This window comes from Manacus candei, unplaced genomic scaffold, assembly GCF_025592945.1.
Source record: "Manacus candei isolate 608988 ecotype Guabito, Panama unplaced genomic scaffold, ASM2559294v1 h1tg000093l, whole genome shotgun sequence".
In the NCBI taxonomy this organism is placed as follows: domain Eukaryota; kingdom Metazoa; phylum Chordata; class Aves; order Passeriformes; family Pipridae; genus Manacus; species Manacus candei.
This window is the reverse complement of record NW_026138141.1, coordinates 518,322-534,990: the sequence shown is the minus strand read 5'-3', so window position 1 is coordinate 534,990 and position 16,669 is coordinate 518,322.

The following is a 16,669-nucleotide window of genomic DNA, read 5'->3' as shown; positions in this document are numbered from 1 at the left end:
TATCTCAAAGTTTGTCTTCAAAGGTGCAGCTGGCTCTCCTGTCTGGCTAACACCTTCCTGATAGTTCCCTGGCACATCAGGATATAAGCATGGCTCCATAATAAGTCCAGGTACCTTTGTGTTGCAGCTGTGTGTCCAGATGGCAGATAGAATACTGTCTCCAAGCTACACTAATCCTGTTGCTTTGAAGGTGATGAACTGCGCAATTCCAAGCATATTTGTGTGTTGCTGAAAGAAAGAAGAATTTTCAGGAAATTCAGGAGAGACATCTGACTCCAAAATGAGCTCGTTCTCCAGACCAGACGTGGGGCTTGGGTAAGTCTAAGCCTTTAAGGACCCAGTTCTTGGTTATTATAAATCCATGTGGTTCTGTTGCAGTTCCTAAAGCAAAATATGTACTAGCTTATTGCCTGGGTCTCATCTGTGCTTATGTCTCACTTATGTTTAATCACACTGAATCCATCCTCCTAGGCATCATCAATGGTTCAAAATACTTCCAGGCAAACTGACCTGCAAATCCCAGGGAAAGACTGTTGCACTGGTATAGAGAGTTTTACGGGAATTTTGCAGTGGCTAATTGTGAACTAAGAACGTACTGGTTCTTCTCTTTTAAACTGAAAGCCTAGCATGGACTTTTTTTTAGTAGGGGGAAGGAAAAGGAAACATCTACTTTCAGGACAGTGTCCTCTCCTTCCCCATCCCCTCCCTGCCAGAAAATGTGTTTGTAAAACCTTAATACACTGAATTTTGATAGGATTTAAAGGATCTGGATTGCATCAGTCTGTGATAATTCCTTTCACAGTGTTGCTCAAGGATCAAATCAGGTGAAAAAGGGCTTTTGAAAAACAAAGAATGTGCAATGTGGGCAGCTGTGAGGCTGTGGGCACAATTTACCTTAGTGCCACCAGCCAAACATTGAAACGTGTTTGTGTGGTACTTTGAACAAATCGAGACTTAAATCAAGATAAGTTGCTGCTTTACAGCAGTGTAGCAACCTATAAATCCTACATTAAGGAGCCAAACACAAGACACGCTTGCTTTGTCCTGAAGTCCTTACGTGTTGCACTGCATTATTTCCAATGCCAACCACTGTTAAGGATGGCATGACTTGTCTTGTAAGTCTCTGCTGCTTGATTCAGCAGTGTTGTGACCTAAGAGTTATATTGCCATGATGTACAAAACACAGTAGTTCTTACACTAATCCATACATTCCAATTGTATGTTAGTCCTGGACTAACACTGAGTAGTAAAGCACTAAATAGTGGTGTTTCTTCCACTCAAAAGGAGTGATGTTGAGGCTGCAAATCACACTCCTGAATGCAGATAACAAGGTTGTGGTGTGACTTATTACAGACTTGACTTTCATGGTTATCCCTGAGGACTTGAAAAAGATCAGTTATTGCTCATATTTGTAAATTCTCACATGAATAGTGCAGTGAGACTTCAAGTGATATTTAAAAAATTAATTCAATATTATAGTAGCGCCTCTTCAGCATTCTTGTCTTGTGTCAGGTAGAAAACAGTAAGCCTGGCTATAATAAACAGGGGTGCCTGCTCAAGGCAATATTTGTATTAAGTAAGTTGTGATTTCTTTTGGGAGAACATTCAGCACAAGCTCCCTCTTGTACAGCGTTGTGCTGAACGTGTCCTACAAATCTACCACACATAGCTTTGCTACTATTATGCTTTATTTAATTTAGTAGTCCTAAAACTACTTCTGGATTACACCATCTTTTGTTTTAGGCAGCTTGAGAGGATTCTAGAAATGGGCAGTCTGCTGTGAGGTATCGGCTGGTTCATGTTTAATTAGATAGTGCACACTCTGGGTAATTAATTTATTTTTCTTGAGGCAACGGATCCTTCCTTTCCTCAATGGTTCTAATTCTCCTACTAGGCTTTTATAGTCATATTCCTGTCAGTAAAGCTGAATCTCACCTTGTTCATTCACAAGAAAAATGGAACTGAGGTAATGTAATGATACAAGCACCCTTTATTTAGGTATTTTGTTCAAAAACAATTAGAATGCCTTGGTCATACAGAACATGATCCTCTTTGTTATCATACCCTTCTCCAAACTTCCAGTTCTACTTGCTCTACTAATCCCTCCTCTGCATACTCACCTTCTGTTACACTCATTGAATCTGACAGAGAAGCTTCTCACCTGATTAGTTTTTAATTTTTTTAATAATTTAAAAAAATATCCAGCCACGATCACAAAATATCTCAATCTTTTCAAAATTAAGAGTCCTTTATGTTCTTCCCAGGGTCTTTTTATGACCTCACTTGTATGTATGACCTTTTCTAATCTTTGTCTGAAGGAATAGTCTTTTTATACCTAGAGATGGAGCTAACCATGGCTATAGCATTGCAATTGCACTGTTTCTATGCAAAATTCAGATCACTGGCCATTTTCTTACCTCTGTAGAGAAAGTTTAACACTACAGTGTCAGTTAGACATTATTGACTTATATTGCTTTTAATGAAATTAAAAGGTATTTTGCATGACCTTCTTGCTCAGGGTGAATAGCAGAAAAAAGAAGGCAAATGTGTGATATATGTTGACTCATTTTTTTCTACAGGTTAAATTATTCCAGTGATGCAATAAGCTTTCTTCATCATCGTTAGGAGTGCTGCAAAACCTCTCATTATGGCTATCTTTACGGGGCAAAGGTGGTGCTGAGCAAGTGTTAATGTAATATACCTGGCACCTGGCAATTGCAATATGCTGATGCTGAAGTAAGTGTTCAGCTCATTCTATGTTCTTTCATGAAGACTGGCTTCAAACATTGGAATGGGAATCTGTATAACCAAAACCGTGATCTCGGAAGATCCCTTTCATAGTCACCACAAGGCTTACTTGCAGCTTGTGGTGCCCCAGTGGAAAGGGATATGATGGCAGTCTGGAGCAGTCCGTGGAGGAGAAACCTTAACCAGGGTACTCCAGAGTGCTGCCAAACTTCTGTGCAAACAGGATGCGTGAGTGGATATGGGCATGGATGGATGGATGGATGGATGGATGGATGGATGGATGGATGGATGGATGGAGAGAAGGAGACCCTGAAGGACAGTGGCAACCGGTCATTGCAGCATTACAAATCAACAAGGAAAGATGAGTGTCACAGCTGTGGTGGTTATGTACCAGGAATGTATACAGCAGCTGGGAGCAGAGCTGTCCATGCCCAAGAACTGGGAATACGTGGATTTTGTGGAGGAAGTGTGGGTGGAAAAGCAAGCCTCAAAGTGCCTGCAGTTAGCAATGTTGATGCACTAGGGGCCCGAGTGTGCTGTTAGTCATGAGACCTCCTTCCTGTGCAGTTAAATCCTGGAGTGTGCTGTAGGCTGGCACCTTCACCAGCTGCCTTCAGCAGCAGCCTCCTCTCATTCTGCATCTCTGCAGCTCACAAGCACAGAATGAAACCCCTCCTGGTATATTACCTGCTTCTGCACAGCTCTGAATTCTCTCTCTCCAGTGCAAGTTTGTACAGCTGCAGGGAGCAAAGAGGGGAGTCCAGGCTGTTCAGCAATGTATGATGAGAAGCAGACCTGGCTGTCAGTGATGTCTTTATCCAGGAAAATTAATAACTTGAAGATTGCGTAGAGGGATATAGAGATGAACAATAGGGGATATAGAAGTGAATAGATCTTTTTTTAAGTAGATGAAAAAAGTCCCTGAGTCTAAAAATAGCTGAGGAAACGAGCAAGAAAAGTGAGTGACTTGGCACAATCCATAGAAAAGGAGCTATGAGACTGGGTGTTGTAATGTTGAGTTCCTAACCTTGTGTTTGGTTGTCTGGACAACGCTTTCCTCTGCTGTCCTATCTTGAATTTCATTAATGTAATTATTTCAATGGGAGTAGGAGCAAGACCTTAGGCTGGGATTTTCAAGGACAGTTGAGGGAGTCAGATACTTATGGCTGGTTTCTAGAGTGATTTTGTTGGTTTTGAAACCTATTGGAATGCCAAGATTTCAGTTACTTGTAAATGGTAGCTTAGGGGATTTGAAGTTCCTTTATTCACCTCCTTCTTGCTAAGCAGGAGGTCAGAAGAATTATGTGGACCCTGGTAGAGCTGTCGGTTGATTGCTGTGTTTGTTGGCCATTGTGCATAACTTCTGAGTTCCTTCAATAGTATATGCATATGCTTTCTACAGTAAATTTTTAAGAAAATTAAAAATAAATACAAAACTAAGAATTGTGAGACAGGTAGGTTTACAACAAAATCACAGTATGACCTACTGGATCCACTTCTTCAACACCTCAAAATGTGTTAATACAATAAGGCTGAAGATCATAAACTCAAAAATTACTCACTGAGGACCTACTGACACCTTGAGCAGAGGAAAGGATAGCTTGTGACTGCACGGATGTACAAAATGGGCTCAAGTAAGGAGTTGATTTACCTTCTTCATCACTCTGTGTGGGTTTCCACCCATCATCTGTTACAGAGGAATTAATGTGAGTAGATCATGCATGGATAACATAGATCCCCCTTTGTTCTCCTGGGTATGCAATGATTTATCGTGCAGCTCAGAGATTAAGGCTGCCAGATGTAGTCAAGCTGGGAGTTGGGTGAGCCTGAGAGTCTCATCACACACCTGAAGAAACTCAGTGGGAAGAGTGAGAAAAAGAGTGTCAGGCAGAAGGGCTGCCTGAGCCATACATACATTACATAGCATGTAATTTCTCTCCCATCTTCATACATTTGTTTAAGGAGCCATGCATGCATGGATGCCGAGGTATTCACATTAAATTTACATTACACAGCAGCTGCACTCTGCATGCAGGTCACATGCAGCAAATTCAGAATGCAACTCTCCCTCCAACACACAATGTCAGTGTAAAGCATGAGAATTAGAGAGCCACAGCTGAAACTCTAGCCATTAGCATGCAAAGGAGTTCCAGTATCATCAGAGTTCCCTGCGCTTTGTCTTACCATAAATGGATCACGAATAAGACATTCTGAGTCATGGAGGAGAGCGCAGCTCCTGTAGCTGCAGGTGAGTGATGTAAACATGGCATGGCAACACCACCAGCTCCATCCCAAGGACACAGGCAGTGACAGAGAAACAGTCATGTTGGCTCTATCAGCAGAGCTATCTCAGCAGCCTGTCTGCCTGCACTGAGGCACATGTGCACCTGAAACTATCCTGGCTCTGCTGGGATGTTGGACTGGGAGTTTAGATCCATCCTAAGGCTTGGGTGGAGAGCTGAGAAAATGCCTTTCTAATGCAACAAACTCCTCCACTGACTTCTGGATTTCTTCTGGAAATTCCATCCAGTATTGAACAGAATTGCTTCACCACAAAAATGCATACATGTAAACATTTATTCATGTTTTCAGAACCGCAACTAAAAAGGGGACAGATCTGATTTTGAGAAAAAATTCCTTTCAGGATTTGCGGAAAGCTGTGGTAAATTCACATGGTGTCAGTGGCAAAGATGTTACTGTCCAGCAGGAACTGTGGTGAAACCTACCATGTCTAAAGCTTTTCTATAAGGGTAGGGACACGGATGGCAGAAGAAAAAGGTCATGTTTAGTCTCAGGAAAAGCGAAGCAAAGTGTAATTTCCAAATTTGGCCTTTGTATGGGGTTCATTCTAAGAAGAAAAATCTGCTGCTTTCTTCTCTACTTCTGTTGTGGATGACCTGTAAAATAAGCACACAAATAGGCATGCACACGTCTGTCATTCCAGCTGCAGTTCTGATTAGAAAGATCTAACCCCATACTTGTTCGAGTTACTTTCCAAACCCCTCGTGACTGATATTGTGTTACGTTTCTTGGAAGCAGCCTGCTTCAGGTCGCAGAGTGTAATTAAAGGCAATTAATGCAATTACTCACAACTGTGCTACCGATAATGCTCCAGATGCCATTACAACACTGTACCTCCTGCTGCTGGTCCTCACAGCCTGGCCTTTATGTTCTCCTGGTGTTGTCATTGTGGTTAAACCAGGGGGCTGAAAATGGGAGTACAATTTATTGCTCCTAACTCCCCTGTCTCTGAAAATCTCAAGTGTGCTAGGCAGACCTTAAACCCATTTGTTTACTCACTGACTGAGGAAGAATAAGAAAGATTCTTATTCTCTGTGGAGATTGCCACAGAAAATGGTCACACTTGAAAGGTTATAAAAAAAAAAATATATGTTTTACAATAGTCTGTTTTACAATTAAACATGTACTAAATCTGTTTATTTCTACTAATGCATTTTACAGTTATGGAGTAGCTTTTCAAAGGGACTATAAGTTTAGGCAGTAAAATCTGAAAGACTTGAATTAGCTGTGAACTTCAAACTTTTCATTTGCAATTCATGCCTTCATTTCCCTTTTGTCTCAGCCACTGCCAAGTAATTTACAGTTCAAGAAAGGCTAATGGAGCTATAAACAAAGCACAGATGCCTCTCACATTTACTTTATTGGGCTGGGGTATGAAAATAGCCACTGCTTCCCTAGAATGGCACACACATAATTACAGAAGTACCTCAAGTCTCCTGCTTATCTGCAGGTAAACTGTACATCATCTTTCATCTTCAGTGGGGTTCACTTAAGCAGCTGAAACCTACCTGAATTCACTCCCTGCCCTCTGAGTTTATTTTTGTAAAGTGAGTGTTGGTCTACTGGGATGATTATTAAACTCATTAAGACTCTAAAGAAGGATTGACTGCTCTAAGCTCAGTTTTAAAAGCTGTCTCAGATAGATAGTGGGACATCTTTGGATCCCCTTGTAAGCCTGTCAATCACTGCAAATACATTAAAGTTCAGCATTTCCCACTTGCAGCAGCATGAAGCAAAAATACCTCAGCTGAGCTGAATGGTTTTGAAACAGTTTTATAGCAATGCAGTTGTGACTGAGTTCATTAGCACCAGGTCAGGGCTGCCTCCTGTTCTCCTGGGCCTTTCCCAAAATGCAGGCTCAGCAGTGCTGGAGCCTGGGCAAACAGCACTGTCCTGTTGCAGCTGATGTCTTCAAGTACAGCCTGCCTCCAGGGCCAGCTCCTGCTCCTGCTGCTGTTGGGACAGGGACATGGGGTGGTCCAGGCAAGCCAAAAGCTTTGGCAGGGAGGGCTTAGCCCATTTTATTCCTTTCCACGAGTGTGGTTGCAGTAAAGGGGAGTCTGTGTCCTTGGAGAAACACAGTTGGATCCATACAATGTTTCCTTTAGAGAAGGCTGACTTTGAGCAGGTGCTGGTAGCTGATGGTCAGAATCACTGCCAGCAGGTGTGTTAGTGCACACTTGGGTATTTCAGGGCACAAGTGCAAATAAGCAGAGGTCAGCTGGCCTGGACATGCACCTTGCAGTTCATTCCCCTGTTTGCTGAAGCTGTGTTTGCTGGGTCTGGGACCTTGAAGGGCAGGTAATCTTATCAGACACAACGGGGTTCTCTGCAAAGCTGAGGCTGATCTTCAGCTGCAATGAATAGGCAAAGAAACTATGTCATGTATGTACCAGCCAGAGGTAAAGCTTTCCAGACTGACAGTGTTCATGAGCCCTAATTTTAAGGATTTGCATCTCAGCTGAAAAGAGCCATGGTTTGATTTTTAGTTCTGCTCAGAAATACCACTGGTAAAGGATGGTAGAGTTGCAGCAGAGACCTTGGGACCCCTCACAGCTTGGGACCCTTTTCATGCACTCCTGCCTGACACCAAACTTTGCTTGTTCCACTGTGTGTGGTTCACAAGCACTTTGGAGAGCAGACATTTGGATGGGTGATCTGGCTACAAAGGGAGGTCAAAACCCAGGTCTTTAATGTAGAATTTAGTATTTCTAATACTAAAACTACTTCTACCAACATAGGGCTTTGTTCCATTGCTACATTGTACAGCCATATAATACTCAGCAACTCTCAAGACTTTCACCCTCTTTATGGTTTCTCTTATCCATCTTGGCAGAGTGTATCAAGCATAAAACAGGTATGCACCTACTGCTCTCAGCTCCATTTCATTTCAGCTGCTCCACTTCAGCTCCCATTCCTATTGCCCTCAAACACACAGTGGCCAGGTGGACTAAGGAGTACCTGGCTGGGCATTGGAATCCCTGGCCAGCCCAGGAGCACCACAGTGCAGAAGCCATCCCTCTAAGTGTGGTCAGGAATGTCACCTTAAGTGTCATTGCAATGTACAAGTGAGCAGGAGTTTTCCTACTGAATTCAACTACACCTTCTTTTGAAATTTAGAGCACGCTCACTACAGTGAAGTGACTACTGGAAGGAACAAGGTAAGAAATAACATGCCATTGGTGAAGGAGAGAGCTTAATCCAACTGGAGATGGTCTACCATGGCAGGATAGATGAATGCAGTTTAGTTTCCATACAATAACCAAAATGGCTTTAAGAAGAGTGCTCAGTGTGCAATCATTCACTGCATCAGGTCTGTAGAGCTTCACATAGTGCATCTTTTGACAGTTATGGCACAAATATATTTGTTCAGAGAACGTCCTTGCAGTCATTCCTCAAATATGGAGGAAACCCCCCTTGAACAGTGTCTATAGACTAACCTCCATTTGAACCACCTCTGTTTTGTGGGAATCGGTGTGAGATGTGCTAGGGCTGCTTCCCAAGTGGGGGACACTGTCACGAGTGCACATCCTGGTTGTTGGGGACAATGAAGACTAGGAAGATCTACAACTTGAGTGGTTCCTGAGCCACTGAACAATCAAGTTCACTGAACAATCCCATCTTCTAGTGTTAGAAACAGAAGATAGGACATGAAATGTTATGTTAATCACGAGTTTATTGGAGTCAAGGTTCTGTTGACTTCAGCCTTGCTTTTGTTTCATTGTTGTGAGGCTCCTGAACACCCCAGTGGGACCTGACTGATGGAGTGTACAGCTAAAACTAGAATAGCCAGAGCACAGTCTGACACCGTGCTTAATGTCACCCCACTCTGCACAGGTGTTCACAGCAATGCTGACATTTTGTGTCAAACTCAGAGAGAAAGGGAAGATAAGGAGGACTTACAATTGTGATTCCAGCAAGAAGAAGAACTGAAGTTGTACAGGGTGAGCTGTTAGCAATCATCTCTGGTCAGTCAGTTCTGCTGTGCAGACTGGGATTTGAGCTACAGCTCTGAATTTTCTTTGTCTGCCTCTGAGTCATTGCCGAACACTGACAAGAACCCCTGATCTTGATTTGGCACATTAAAAAACAAGTTGTTTGTTCTCTTGGCTCTGTAATGTACTTTGGGTTTGACCTAGAAAGTTCATATCTGGTGGAGAAAGAATGCTTCACTGCCTGGTATTTTTATTTTTTGTCGTGATAAAGTTACCAATCATACAGAAACTTGGAAAAAAATGAGTTGCAGAGATGAATCATCAGAGCTTGATTGGTATCAGTTTACAGGCCTTGACTAGTGATCAAATAAATTAAATTCGCTTGCCCCATTACTTCTGATTCATCTAGTTTCTCGGTGGGTAGTTATAAAAAATCGCAATTCAAAATATTTATTGTGTCAGTGTTAAATGCATTCTGTATTTTGTGTTTGGAGTTTGATTTCAACAGAGAAGCTCTAAAAAAGCTTTTGTCTGTTGGTGCTCCCTAGTGGTGAAATTTGCCTTCAGTGAAGCTGCAGGAATTTTGCTAGTGATTGTCCAGTTCGGTATCTTAATTGCTTTACGTCGCTCAGAAAGCCTTTTTGAGGGTATAAAGTCATTCACACGTTGCAGGCTTTCAGGACTGTGCTTTCGTGTAGCACAGGGCCTTTATGATGTGAAAAATGGACACTGAAGCAAAGAAAATCCTTTTTCCTTCCCAAGCTTTTCTCAGTACTGTCCTTAGCATTAATGTGCGACATGAACTGTCCTAAATAGGGTGAGATATGCCATTCTTGTTCTTTTTCTCATTCTGTGTCTGACAGAAAGTTAGGCTAAATGCAGTGTGTTTGGCTCCATGGCTCCCTCCCCATAAATGTGCCAGGGTGGGGACAAAGCATTTGTGGAAAGGACTTTGATAAATGCCTAACTGACCTTATTTGTGGGCTGAACATTATGAACTTGAGAAACATCTGAGAGTGGAGGAAATCCCACAGTGGTCAATCCCTGCCTGCAAAACAGCTGCCACTTGCCACAGCTCCCTGCTCCAGGGAAACTACCACTAATCCTGGTCCAGGACAAGGCTGACTGTTTAGGTTCTGCAGAGAAAGGAAAATTGTCCAAGGACTTTGAAAGACCCTGGAGAAAGCAATGGAGCCAGAGCATCACTGCTTTTTGCCCCGAGGAAGTGAGCCTGGGCAGGGAATGGGCACACAGAAGCAGTGGTTAGGAATACACCCAGTTCCCTTCACCTTTTATGGGTGGGGTGGCTTTCAGATGCTGTTTTAATCAAACAAGGTCGCTTACCAGATGCTTTGATAGATGATTATCAAACTTGTTTGATAGTAATTATCACTGTTTATCAGGGATCCTTTTTGCTTCATACTGTTTCTTTTGAAGCTTTCTCTATCCTTTTTTTTCCTTCCAGACAAGATATTATCTTCCTACCTTCAATGTTTCCAGCACCATGCTACCTCTTTCAGGAAGGTGAGATCTACCAGCAAACTGGCTGGAAGCAAATTGAAATAAATCTGTGGAACCTGTAAAGGAAAATTTCACCTTCTAGTAGTTGCCTTATGTACACACATTACTAGACCTTCCCTCTGCGTGCAAGAAAACTCAGTACAGCAGATGACTCTTGTAGTTACCAAGTGTACTTCCAGTGGCCTGGAGCAGAGCCTTCTCCCCACATACTTTCCATAATTTGAGGCAGCTTCTGAGAGGTGTTCCCCAGGCAGAATCCACAGCCTGCAGGCAGGCAATACACACCCTGGCTGCCTCATTGCAGACAGGGAGTAGTTGCTGGTAATAGTGGGGAAGTCAGCTGTGACACAAGATGCTGTCTCCTGGACTGTAGGTGTGCTCGCAGGTATTCATGATGCCACCATCTGAATCGAGCAGTGATACAGCTGCAGAGTTAGTTGCATGAAAATACAGGTATTTTCTTCTCTCTTTTATTTAAAATACCTGCTCAGCTATGGGGTACAAGTGCCTCACAGCTCTGTTGTCCCTTCTGTTTTTGCACTCCAGAAGTACCATTTCACAGCTTCCATCATGGCTGCTGGGTGAAGTCCTAGGGATTCCTGATCTCGAGTCCTATTCACTGTCTCAGACCTCAGCAACCATCTCTCACTCCAGTGCTCCAGTGCCTATGGGTACCAAAAGAAAGTGAATTTGTTTAATGACTTGTGCAATCACTGCCATATGACAGACAATGGTGTAGGATGAAGGGATGGTGCCAGCTCATGTACACTGATGCTCATGGTCCAGCATGAACCATGGGCCAGGCTGATGAAGCAGAACAAGAGCATGTACCAAAAAGCTGCCATCCCTCTCCTGCATTCACTCCTCTGTGGCTGGGGACACTTATGGTAATCTGGGTGGTCCTTAAAAGCCTTGATGGAACAAAAAACATTCATTTTTGTGAAGGTGGAAGTCACGTATCTCGTTTGGATTGCACAGGAGAAACTTGCCCTTTATAGCTCCTCCATGCTGAATCAGGGTACACAGTTGTAACTTTTGCTATGTCCTGACACATGAACTCCTCTTTGAGTTTTCCTCCACAGAGGAATCCACCATGGTAAATTGTGTGTTTACAGAATTCAGAAATCATACAAAATATGTATTCTATATTATACCTGTAATATAATTTAATATAATTACAAATTAAATTATAAATTTTATGAATTACAGATTGGTCTAGACAGCCTATGCAGGAGTGATGCAAAGGGACTGCCCCAAGATGCTGCCTGTGTCTGTGGGCCCAAGCTATGGGCTGCCGGCTCTGCACATAAAATAGGAATACCAGGAAAGGAAAATGCTGTTTTCTCCATGGACAGGTCTCAGGGTATGTGTATAGGTTTCTGACTGCAGAAGGGGAAAGCAGCATTGGGGACTGTCTGGCCCAGTAGCAGGGAGTTCCAACTATTACAACTATTACAACCAGTATGAAGAAGGGGCATGTTTCTGACATCGGAAGAGGCTAATGGTTTTCAATTCTGGCAGTTTCAACTGATTTCCAACCCCTTCAAGTCAAGAAGAGACCTTTCCTGGTACATCTTTTAGGAGATTTTTTTTTCTCAACCTTATTGCAGGTTTGTTCTGTCTTACCTTATTTGGATACATGAAAAACTCAATGATAACTGTGTTGAGGAAATTTTGCTCTGATTTGTTCCTGTCAAGCTTAATCACCTTAATTTGAGTACTCATAGGTTTGTAGGAAGGCAACTCTGTACATATGTGATTCAGGTTTTCCTGAGTACAGCACAGATTAGATCTATTTAGCAGAGAAAACTTGGTGGGAGGGGGATGCAAGGCAAAGAAAAAAGTCCATAATTTTGAAATTAATTTCAAGCATTTTTCAAATGAAAATTTCTAGTTTTTCTTGAGAAGAAAAAAAAAAGACAGGAAAAACCCTTTCCCATTTAAAAATATCAGTCATCATAAATGCAACTTTTCATATTAAAAAAAATAGGGGGAAGTAAGTATTTTCTATAAAATGTTAAAAAGGCAATTTTCACTATAGCTTTGACATAGATTTAAATTGATCTCTCATAAATATAATGATCAGAACGTGTTTTAGTGGTCATTAATGATGTCATTCATTAGTACTTGTGAAGTGTTAATCAAGAAACAAAACAGTTAAGTGAATCACTTGTTCCATATAGTAGGCATGCTTTAGATGCAAATTCCTCAACCCACAAGCAGTTTGAATAGCAGCTACTTAATGATAGCTTTTATTTATTCTGAAAGTGTTGTAAAGTAAGATGATGTTCACCTGGGCTAATACAAGGTGTGGGTCAAGCAGCCCAACTCATGCATCCTCCTTCCAGCTGTGCACTCAAATCCCTATCTAAAGCTGGGTGCTTCTGACCTCCTTCCTTCCTTCCTTTTCTCTCTTCCCTTCCTCTTTCCGTCCTTTCTTCCTTTCTTCCTTTCCTTCCTTTCCTTCCTTCCTTCATTTCCTTCCTTTCTTTCCTTTCTTCCTTTCCCTCCTTTCTTCCTTTCCTTCTTCCCATCCTTTCCTTCCTTCCTTCTTTGCTTCCTTCCTTCCTTCTGATTCTGCTTTCCTCCTCCCTTGGTGGCTCGTTTGAAAAGCAGGGTGCTGTGCAAAGGGTGGCTGACTTTCCACCCACCCTCCATGAGGGTGGCTGAGTACTGAGTGAAGAATGCCTGTTATGCAGTGTTGGTTCCCTGTCCTCTCCTGTGCCGGTAAGGTGCCCCTTACAAGCATGGAACCTGGAATTTAAATTCTCCATAATTTTGTTTTTCCACTGTGTGGTAGGTGAAACCCTCTGTTTAAGCATTTCAGTCTCTGGCAGAAGGGGTGGTTTTTTTTGGTTTAGGGGAATGTACCTGTGCTGTGATTGTGCTGGGGCAGTCCTGTGGTTGTGCTTCAGTGCTTAGTCCTGGGCTACTACTGATGCACCAAATACTTCCAGCTTAGCAATTAAACTTGGTGAAGCAGCAAATTCTGTATAAGAGAGAGAATTCCTGACTTCATTCAACAAAGCACCCAGAGAAGGAAGCAAATTCCAAATCCTGCCTCATAAAGTCTGAATCTGCATATCCAGTCCTTGGACAGAAATAATTTTTCTCCACAGGTGCTGCTGTTTCGCAGAATCCTCTATGCTGATACAACCCCTCTTCTCAAATCTTTTGGCACTGCTCTTCAATCCCATATCTTCTTCAGATCTGGAGTGGCAGCAGGGAGGAGGCAGCAGCGTGGGCTTCCTGGTGAAGCAGAGCACAAGCGACGGGCGCCTGGCTGCCAGCAGGGTTGCCTGCCACCACCGTGCCATGCCAGCGGCGCTGCCACCCCTGTTCTCAGACAGCCCAGTGATGGATTGAGTATATAAGATATTTCATGGTTCATTTTTCTTATTGCCACAGGATGTGTCGAAACAGCTAAGTATTGAAGTCATTCAGATGGCCTTTTGTGCTTAAAGGCATCTTCATTTTTTTTTTGTTTGTTTTAATATCCCTTCTCACAAGGAGCATAGAGGGAGGAAAAGCAACTCACTGAATTCTTAAATTTAAGTGCAGGGTGTATTTTTTTTCCACTCCATCCTGATAGGAAATTTTGATCTGCCATATAAGGATGAGAGATTTCTCTTCTGATTTGTTTTCAGGAAGATTTTAGGGGGGGGTGAAAAACTGTCTGGTGTATAGTATCATTTCATGCTCTTAAAAATCCAGATTTTGTCAGAAAGCAAACACCTGAAGCCATGTCTGTAAAATCTGTGTGACATGAAGGATGCAGTGCAGTAAACTCTTGCTATTCATCATCCAAAGGACTGGAGGTGGGTTGATAATAGTCCACAGTTGTGAATTTTATGAGACAGGATGAATGGCTTTTCCCATTTCTGCACCTAGGGGATCTGGAAAACACCAGGGGATGTCACTTAAAATTTAAGAGCTGTTAGACTTCTGTTTTGCTTACCTCTCAGAAAATGTTGTGGTATTTGGCCCCTTCCTTCTGTTCTTTCACATTTATAGTTCTAGAGTTTCTCCCTTGAGCAGTGGTTTGTGGTGAAAATGTGGGCTACTCTAAGAGGAGAGTTAGAGGTTGACTTGGGAAGATAACAGAGTTTTTCTCAGTATGAGGAATTAGATATAGGATGAAAGAGATGAGACATGACCTTGTGAAACCCAGCTAGAAATGCTACAATGTCAGGCAAAATACTTGTTGGATTTCTCTGCTCCCTTGGAGATAACATTTCCACATCCTTTGAAAAATGATCCTTTTTAAACACATTGCAGCAGAGACAAGGGATGCTATGTTTGTTTTGCTGAATAAATATTTCTTGTAGAAATAATGAAATTGAGGCCATGAATATGTGCACAGACATTTCCAAAGTTTGAGTGTTGTAAAATGGCATGCATCTGTACACTGACCTCTTTGGGCTGCTCCTAATTTGATTCAAGTGCTTTGGTCTTCGGGGAATACTGCACCAGAGGTTGAGACCAGAGACTTGGTAAGGTTCAGCATCATATGGGCATGAAAGCCTGAAGGACCACAGTCCAGGGGAAGAACATCTTTTGGTGCTGACACTTTTCCATGTAAAAATCAGTCCTAGATGACAACCTTGTTGGCATGAGCCATCATTTGCCATAATGCTGACTGAATTTCTGAGAACTTGTATCTCTAAGCAGACTTATTTGATTTCTCATACTTTTAAAAGGTCAAGAGGAAACCTTGTGAGTAGCTGACTGTAAGAACAGAAGGTGAACACGAAAACTGGGGTATTGCCTGCTGTTCAAGATGCTCTAACACATCCTGTGGTATAACAGAAAGGTGTACATATGCAAGTGTGGACCTCCAGCCAATGCAGACAGAGTGAGATTGCTTTGAGGATATCTTGTAGACAAAACTTGTCAGAAACAGGTAAATGAAGTGCAGTCCTGCAGTGACAGGTAGCGAGCTGCCATGCTTGGGAAAAACTGCTTTCTCTAGTCCCCCTGGTTACCAGAGTGCCCGTTTTATTGTTCTGCTCCAGGCCCTTCATTCTTCTCATCATCTGGCCTGTTTGCAGATGAGCGGACAGCTTACTGGGGCACAATAGCAGCTACATGCAGGTCTGCCAAAATGTGAGTTAGTCCAAGCAGTGCTCTTTGCTGTGGTGGCCCATCAGTTTCAGGCAACTGAGTTAAGTTCACATGAACTCCCATGTATGGGTGTACTCATGCTGTCCTCAAGCCCTGGCTTTGGTGAGAAGTCTATCAGTGCCTGTATCCACTTAACATTTCTGATAATGCTAACGGTGGCGCTTGCCTGCCAGCTTGTTCTCTAATTACAAATGACACAGTCTACTTGTACACTGTGTGGTGTGCCTTTCCTTTGTAATCCTTTTAAAATTTAAAAACTCTTTAGTGACTCCTTGTTTTCCTGATAATAAAAAGTGTAAAAGTAGTCTCTCAGCTAGAAGCTTCTAGCTGTCTGCCTTACACTACTGTGAACACTGACTTGCAGCTCACAGGTGTGGTTTGTTTCTACAAGGCTTGAAGAAACCAGGCATCTACTCTTTGGGGTCCCAGTGGGGCTGAAGAAGCTGCCCTCAGTGAGCTGGCAGTGCTGAGGCTTAGAAGATGCCTCTTGAAGGGTAGAACGCAGTATTTTTCAAATAACTTTAAAAATCCCTCCCAGCAGCAATGATGGAGCCAGTGATGACTATTTTGATTTCCCATGACAAGTTTAAACAATGTAATAAGGATCTGGCAGAACATTGGTTTGCTAATTGTATGCTCAAGTTGTGTAACAACAGTTCTTGGCCAAACTCAGAATCGAAAAAACTTCCAAAAGCAACTGGACATGAAGCTATGCAGGAAGCTCTTGAGTTGTTTTTCTTTTTCAAGGATATATATGACCTTAGATCCCAATAAATTGGAAAATATGTTTTGAGGACTCTGATGTCTTGACATGTTTCTGCCAGTATAACAGAGAAAAGAGGGATTCAATGCAACATTGCTCTCTGGATGGGATGCATGCTGGGTATTTGGGAGCTTTTGAGTTCTGTTCCATATTATTTTTTTTAGGGTGAACTGTTCCTTGTTTTGTGCTTTTCATTGTTGTTTCTTTTCTGCATGGGTGTATCCTCTCATTTTCCATTTTAATTCCTGCCCTGGCACCTCAGTCATGGGGTCGTGCC